Source organism: Peromyscus californicus, unplaced genomic scaffold, assembly GCF_007827085.1.
Source record: "Peromyscus californicus insignis strain IS unplaced genomic scaffold, ASM782708v3 Scaffold_5__1_contigs__length_169319896, whole genome shotgun sequence".
NCBI classification, from domain to species: Eukaryota; Metazoa; Chordata; class Mammalia; order Rodentia; family Cricetidae; genus Peromyscus; species Peromyscus californicus.
Genome location: NW_026294573.1, coordinates 88,819,609 through 88,828,161, shown reverse-complemented (window position 1 = coordinate 88,828,161; position 8,553 = coordinate 88,819,609). Strand labels below are relative to the sequence as shown.

Sequence of the window (8,553 nt, the reverse complement as noted above, 5' to 3'; positions counted from 1 at the left end):
TAAGCCTGAAGACAGGGTTATCACTGAATCTAGAGCTTGCCTGTACTGCTCGTCTGGTTAGCCGGCTTGCTTCGGGGACTCCATGGTCGCTACCTCTTGCATGCTGGGATCACACATGAACCAACGTGCCTACCCGGCTTTTAAGTAGGTTCTGGGGATCCAAGTTCTCTAAGAGCAATTTACCCACTGAACATCTCCCGGTTCATAAAGCCCTTACTTGACAGTAAGAAACTAGTTTCTATTGTCCTTGTCTGAGCAAACCTATCTGGAGCCATCTGTCACCCCTACGCCCTCTCCTGCAGATGCTCCTTACTCCCCTCCAGCTAAGACTTCCTCTACCTGTCACTCCTTCTACTACTATGCTGCAGGCCTCAGGAAAACGTAATGGAATTCAGCTACTATCACAAAAGCTACTGCTTGGAAAGGTCAAGGACTTTTCCGAAGGTCAAGTCATGGCTTAAGAAGTCTTGGTGATATTTTAGCTTTTGTAAATATATTTGCCAATTCCTGCAATGATTTTCTTGTATGCTGTGCATGCTTCCAAAAACTTATAACAATGTATTTTATCTGAAATACCTGTCAAGCATCCAAGGCCAAATGATCGCCTGATTTAAGGCAAGTTAAGCTCAGACCTTCCATTCTCATACAGCCTTAGTGGTATTTGTACTAACATTATAGACTCCTAACATTTTACCTACCCACCTCTAGGAATGCAGTTTGAGCACATAAATTCCCTTTTTCTGATATATTAACCAATTTTAGCTCTTAGTTGACCTTCTCCTTTACCTCTCCCCTTTTGGGTTGTAAAAAAAAGCCTGATGGTCACTGTCTGAGGAAAATTCTTGTCTGCCTTTATGACCCTGTAGGAATTCAAGCCTGGTGAATTTGCTTTGGCTAGAGCACAGCTATTGTATGAGTAAATAACTGTAAACCTCAGAGACTGAGAGAGGATTTTGACTGGAGAACTAGAAGAACAAGATGGAAGATGAGGAAGAGCCAGATGGGGAAGAACAAGATGAGAAAGACCAAGATGGGGCAGAACTAAGATGAGAGAAGTAAGATAGAACTTAGAGGGGACAGCAGATCAATGCAGAGAGAAATCAGGCAAGAGAGGAGCTAGACACGAGAACAGAACTGAAGCTGTAGATAGGATTTTATCCCGGAGAAATAAAGCAGACGGACTAAGAGCTCGGTGTACTTAGATTCTTTCCCCAAAAATAACTGGCACTGTCTGGAGCTTCTCTTCTGGGCCCCTGGGAAGGAGATTGAGGCTGGTCCTTAATAATATTCGAGACTAGTCTACTTCCTACGTTGCTGTTTGCCTTGCCTTGTTTGGCTCCAACAGCCCCAGTAGGCCCCGAAACCAGACACTAGCTCTACTCTGGCTCCGACCTCCACATCAGCTGTATCACGCACCTCTTCAACCTGCCTGGGATCCAACTGGGTCTTTCATTCTCCTGTGCACACTATGCTCACCCTCCTTGGGACCACATATCTCCTAAGGGTGACACTCTGCATAGGCTGCCTGAATTTTGTTTTGTTTTTTTGTTTTTTGAGACAGAGTTTCTCTGTGTAGCTTTGGTTCCTGCCCTGAATCTCACTCTGTAGACCAGGCTGGCCTCGAACTCACAGAGGTCCGCCTGGCTCTGCCTTCTGAGTGCTGGGATTAAAGGCTGTGCTCCACCGCCGCCCCAGCTGTTCTTGGGTCCATGCTCCATTGTTCTGCTGTCTGAGTCCTCACCAGGCCACCCTCCTGTTCAAATGCCATCCATCCTCACTCTGCTTGGACTCCAGTGTGGGGCGTTTACCCAACCACCCCCACAGTTCCCCAGAGTTTTCTTGAGTGCAAGCAGCAGGAAATATTAGATAGAAGGATTTATTGCGGAGAATCTTGCGGAGATAAACAGATAGAAAATAAAGGATAGCCTCGAGAGGGCCTGGAACCTATTCCAACCGGCCCTGACTGTCTCTGCCCCAGGGTTTTTATAGAGACGCCAGTGGGTGGAGCAAAAGGCCTCCTCTCCCAGCACAGCCAAGTGCAGACCATCTCAGACACCTGCACTCAGGCCCGTGGTCCTAATCATCCTCTATGCGGACCTGCTGGGTAAAGCCACGAGGAACCCGAGAACGGGCTCCCACAGGTCCCCCTTTCTTAATATATAAAACATAACTATTAATGGCTTACAGCAATCTCCAAGCTGTTACACCTCCCAGTATGGGAGTAGAGGATGATATAGATGGCATTTCTCTTTTGAATTAGGTCCAAGGTGACTACAGCAGTCTTAGCTGCCTCAAGCCCTTTCTAAGCCAAAAACTCTTAAGGCGACTACAAACTAAGAATCCCTTAGCTTCATCATTACCATTAACAGGTTAACATAAATATTGCTATACATAGCCACAATTCTCTCAATCTTACAACTCAAAGCAAACTCTTAACAGAACCATTTGAATTAGCATATATGGTGCTATATATAGTTAACAATTTTCTCCGTCTTACAACTTTAACTCAATCATTTGAATTTTCTTGCTAACAGAACATAGGAAAAACTTCAATGTATTCACATCAAACTTAAATATTTTCTTAACTCCACAAAACCAGGGTGCATTAATATCAATAGGGTAAATATAATTTCTGCAAACATAATTCAATCTCATAACTCCTCCTTTTCTTTATAATTTAAGCAAAATCTCAAGCCTAATTAGAAAACCCAAACTTTTCCATTTAAACAGTTCCATTTATAACACAAAACCAGTTCTGTAAGTAATTTCATTTTTACATAAACAGTTCCACAAAACAATTCATGAATCACCAATTAATAAAGCATATATGCATACACAAAACTGCATCTTGATTCTAGGTAGAAATAATAAATTTCTTCATTTAAACAGTTCCATTTTTAACCCAATTCCAGAAAACAGTTCCTAGGTCATTATAAGTAAACTCAAAATTGTCCCATATCAATGAAATCTCTATTGTTCATTTCATTTCTTAAGTCTTAAAATTCAAACGATAAATTCTGGTACTAGCCTTCCAAATATGAAGAAATCCATAACCAAAATCTTTTTGTAGTTTTATCTCATTTTAAGTTCAAAAAGTTCAAACAAGAAATAAATTCTGGTATCAGGCTTTCATTTCCAAATGTGAAGAGACATTTTTCAACCAAAACTTTTTGCAGTTAACAATTTTTGTTCAAACAAGCATCTCTGAACTTATTCTCAAGCCAGAGACCTTTTTAGGTACAGTAGTATTCTAAACCGCACCATTTTTGATGTTAGCTCAGGTTTTTCTGTGTTGCATCGATTTTCCACGGATCTCAGCTGTGGATGCCTTGTTGTGCTGGTTCTGGCATCCGCCATTCTTAGCTTCTTAGCGGCTTCTGGAACTTTTGAAAACCGCTCAGACTGCCTGCTTTGCAGTCTTCTAGGACACTAACTTCTAGATCTCAGGTTTTTTCACCATATACATTAAGCATAGACTCACACTTAACATTTACACTTTTTTACAAACTCACATATAACAGTTTTTGCCTTGCAAAGCATTTAGACTCACATTCAACATTTACATGTTTTTACAAACTCATAACATTAACATCTACTTATTTATACTCCTTAAGGAAACTATAGAACTACTTTAGCAAATATATTTCTTATTACTTCTTATATATTTATGTTCATTCCATCTTATTTAAACTTACATTTACAACTAGCATCTTTACTTCTTACAAGCTTATTACTACATGTCTTAAGACTACATTACATACTTCTTGCAAGCTTATATTATTAAAGGATCTATAGATCTATTTTACAAACTTATATAGGGCTACCATTAGCATATATTTTACTCGGCAAACACCCAAAGATTTCTTAACACAGAGATCTAACAAGAGAATAATTTCTACAAACTCACATATCTTATTTTCATCTTTTTCTATTTCTTACTCTTAATTATTATCACTATCTCTATTAGAAAGATTCTCTTAACTAGACAGGAAGTACGTACATCATTTCTAAAGTTTAGAGTTTATAGTCAGCTTTGTTATAAAGCACTGGGATTTAGTGAGTGTTGTTGTTATAGAATTATGATAGTTGTTGCTAGGGGACTGTAACATTCTCGGGAGGAAGCCACACTCCAAAGTTGCCAGTTCTCTCAGCCATTCTGGACCAGCAGAGATACACTGTCAGCGGTAGACAGTTTTTAACTAGAGACTATCCCTTCACCCAAATTCATAATAGTTCCCCTAAGTACTTCAATTCAGACAAACGTTTCTATTACAGCAGTACTTTTGGTTTGTTCTACCGAAAAACTTCACTTCACGCTGAGGGCAAAATTACCATATTTAGCTGCTGTAAAGCTCTTCACCAAATACTGCACAGCTATTAGGTGATATAAAGTATTTTTCTAAAGGAGCTAGTAAAGCCAAAAGTGGCACAGCTCCGAACTGTATTTAGTATTTTCACTTCATTAGCTTTAACTCCTGAGGTTATTAGCAGCTGTAATATTTAGCACTGATTTTTTATAAGGAACTTTCAGGTGAAGGAACTCTTTTGTAAGACAGCTAGATTTTCTGAAGTTTGTTTCCCATCTATAAAGTAGTCATTTCTTTTTGAATGCCTGTTTCTTATCCCCTTAATTAGATTTGCAAAGGAATCACTCGTTGCAGGCTGTTTGTTCAAGAGGTAAATAATTTTTAATTTCACATAAGTTTCTTCATATCTTAGACAACATTCAGTGTATAAACTGCTCTCTCTTGCTTTAAGGATTTTAAAGTGGCTTGTTTGCTCTTATAGGTAGCTTTTTGTCATCCAACTACCGTAAAAATTTTGCACAGCTATTAGGGTAAATAAGGCATTTTACCAATGGAGCCCCAAACCGCGAAGCACCTAGTTCCATATCCTTTCAATTTTTCCAATGGAACTGACACAAACTCTTAGATGATTTTCCTCCTTATTCTTTTAAAAGCTGTATTTTAAGTTTACCATGAACGTATTTTCGAGCTGACAATTTGTGTTTCAGGGCAATGTCGCCATCTTTAGCGGAAAAACTACCTTGCCCAGAATGCATTTCCCTTATATCAGTCCATAATAGTATCAGTCCCTTATATCAGTCCTTTATATCATTTCCCTTATATCAGTCATTTCCCATAGTTCTTTTTGGGTCTGAGAGTCAACTGGTTCTCTTTTACCAGACTTGCTTACAAATTCTTGCCCGGGAGGTATGAACAAAGTTTTTTGCTTTTGCAACGGGAGATTTGAACAAGCATTTTACATTTTCAATTATGGGACATTGGGAGGTTTCTGGTCTCTCCTCAGCTGGCTTCAACAGGTGTCTCTCCTTCATTTGACACTGGCCCCCAAATCAGAACTGCACCTGCCTCGTTAGTGCGCATTGAGGCTGGCATTTCTGATAGCAACTTTCCTTGGGGCTTGTGCTTGCCTTAGCCAGTCAGTGAAAAACATTCACAACAGCTTTTCCATAGCTCCTTCAGAGAGATTTTCTCCCACTGATCTCATTTTGCTTGTTCCTTCCCCCCCAGATGTAGAGCTTCAGGTATCTGTCTGCAGCTCTGTTCCTCTGCTAGCTGCTTTTGGAGGTAGGGGTTTTCTTCCTCCCCCCGAATCTGCCTCAAATTCTAGCAGCTTTTTCAGGTCACACATTTTCTGGGGAGGATTATGTCCCTTCTGTTTCTTCGGAGTCTTTTTCCCAGACAGTTCCCAGTTTGGTCTCAGTTTGTCCCCTCTACCCCAGAAACAGTTTCCGACACTACAGTGGCGGCTTTCCCTGCTCCTGAAGGTAGGGGCTTTTTGTCCGTTTGTTTTCGGGGTCTGTGTGGTTTGCATAGAGACTGAAAATCTAACAAGGGAGGTTTTTGCCATTTCTAAACTCCCATTAGGACAGGTGTTTTCCCTTATCAGGCCTTCACCTGGCCCAGTCCCCGAGTGGGTTGTGTTTGCTTGTCTGGGTGCTCAAGGACAGAGTTTATGCCAGAGGCAATCACTCCTTAGGGCTACACTCCCCCTCATCTCATTGGGAGTCAGTTGAAACAAAGCTTTTCTCAAAGAGGTGCTTTCTCTGACAGAAAAGAAAGCTTTACTCCTGGATAGTTCTGTTCTGCCCTGGCTGGGCTCTTTCCCCAGACAGCGTTCTGACTCAGCAGCACAACTGCTTCAGACACAGTTCAGCTTTACTGTTTTCCCAGAAAGGTCCTTACTCTGATAGGAAAGCTTTTTCTCTTCTTTTTGCAGCTGTGGACCTATCAACCGGGACTTGTAGGAAAGCTGGCAACTGTGCCATTCCCACTGGCTTTAGCTTTGTTCATTGGCAATCTTCCCCTGGGTCCTGCACCTTCCTGCCTCAGCTCTGTGCTCCTGGAAGTTTACAACTGCAGGAACCCTAGTATCCCCGAAATGCACTCCAACTCAGAGATGCTGGCCAGTTGCCTCTGGGTTTTTGGTCAGAAGCGAGGATACAATGCTAACAGTTTGCATTGCTTCAGGGGATCTTTGCATTAGGACGATTAGGAGCACCTTTTCTTTCTGAAAAACTCAAACAAAACCCTTGATGCCTCAGCTCGGCTATAACTGAAAAGCTTGGCATTTTTGCTTTTCTCAGGTAAAGTTTCTGGCCCTTTTGGGCTCTCTGTAGCTCTTTACCCACACTCTCCCAAGTGTTTCCCTCAGGGGACTCTGACCCACTGCCTTTTACCAGCTTGAAGAGACAGAGCTTAGAGGTTTTTAGGAACTTGTCCTTGTCTCCTGCATTGCAGGGAGGATTTTTAAAGCTTGAAAGACAACTTAGAGAGGTTTTGCTGTCTTAAGAGGTTTGCTGTTTTCCCTTAGAGCTAATCACAGGTGGTCCCCATACTAATATCTTCAGGTGATTCTAATTTTTGCCCTTCTGAGAAAGTTAAAGGCTTTAGTTTTTAAGAGCTTTTGAGAAAGATGAAGGCTTTTTAGAGAGTTTTTTCCCCCCAAATTTTCCAAGAAAAGCTTTATAGTTTAAGAGAAAGATTTTTTTCCCCCTAGGAGAAAGAAAGACCAACTTTTCCCAAAACTTCCCAACTTTAAACTTTGGCTTTTTACATCCCCATTTTTGCCTCAGGGAGAAATCACTTTCTCCTGCCGCTTGGACTTAGCATTTCAGCTGTCCCCAGGTCAAAAGCTTCCATAGGAAACTTTTTCTTCCCCATAAGCTCAGAGAAGAGCTTTTTTACTACCCGTAAAGCCCAAAGAAAGATATTTTCCCCCAGTTTGCATTCAGAGCCCTCAAAGTTAGAAAATTGAAGAGTTTTTCTGTCTAGTTGCCTTACTTATTTTTTCTACACAATCTTACACTTCTAAGTTTTTCCTACACTATTTTACTACCCTATGCCTTATACTTATTTTTTCACAGATAGAAATTGAGAAAGCGATACAAGATAGAAAATTTTGACAGAAGAGAATTTCGCTGCAGCATCGGACATCCTCCCAGTCCGCTTTCCTTTTCTCTCGAGGATAAAACCCCTGCCTCTCAATAATATATATGAAATATATATTTTCCATAACACCGGCATGCCTTATCCACTGGCAGGGCTGACTCAGCACTTTCGCCAAAAACTCTGTAAGAAAACTATTATTTTCCTTTATCTTTAGTCCCTATTACTTTGTCTTTAGTCCCTGTTCATTTGTCTTTAGTCCCCCCTTTTTTTTCTTTAGTCCCCTTTTTTTCTTTTTTCTTTAGTCCCTGTTCATGGCGCCATTCTGTGGGGCGTTTACCCAACCACCCCCACAGTTCCCCAGAGTTTTCTTGAGTGCGAGCAGCAGGAAATATTAGATAGAAGGATTTATTGCGGAGAATATCGCGGAGATAAACAGATAGAAAATAAAGGATAGCCTCGAGAGGGCCTGGAACCTATTCCAACGGGCCCTGACTGTCTCTGCCCCAGGGTTTTTATAGAGACGCCAGTGGGTGGAGCAAAAGACCTCCTCCCCTAGCACAGCCAAGTGCAGCCCATCTCAGACACCTGCACTCAGGCCCGTGGTCCTAATCATCCTCTATGCGGACCTGCTGGGTAAAGCCACGAGGAACCCGAGAACGGGCTCCCACACTCCAGTACCTTCATCATGCCACTTCCCCCCCCCCCACACACACACCGATGGCTTCCTCATCCTTAGGCTTGGAGAACCCCACTGACACAAGGAGCCCTCTTCATTTGGTCCAATCACTTGGTTTAGGATTCCGAGTCTCTTCATTAAGCCACAATTCACTCCCAGCCCAGCCCACCCTACTCTCTGACTCTGTATCCCGGGCAACCGACCTCCATCAATAAGTTCAGTCTGCTCCGGGCCATGGGGCTTCTCCACTCCAACCCCCAGCAGCCAGGCACCTGTTGTCCCAATTCTTTTTTTTTTTTTTTTTGCTTTTTAAGCCTACAGCACCCGGTATTCCCAGGCGGTCTCCCATCCAAGTACTAACCAGGCCCGACCCTGCTTAGCTTCCGAGATCAGACGAGATCGGGAGCGTTCAGGGTGGTATGGCCGTAGACCTGTTGTCCCAATTCTTATCTTTAGGACTAA

At 42.0% G+C, this 8,553-nt stretch overlaps 1 non-coding gene across 1 annotated transcript; it reads right to left on the bottom strand.

The window, feature by feature from the left end:
• Positions 1 to 8,403: 8,403 nt before the first annotated feature.
• On the bottom strand, positions 8,404 to 8,522 carry LOC128097978 (5S ribosomal RNA). The gene has a single exon (XR_008214031.1). It is a non-coding gene; the product is annotated as a 5S ribosomal RNA (ribosomal RNA).
• Between the last annotated feature and the right edge of the window lie 31 nt (positions 8,523 to 8,553).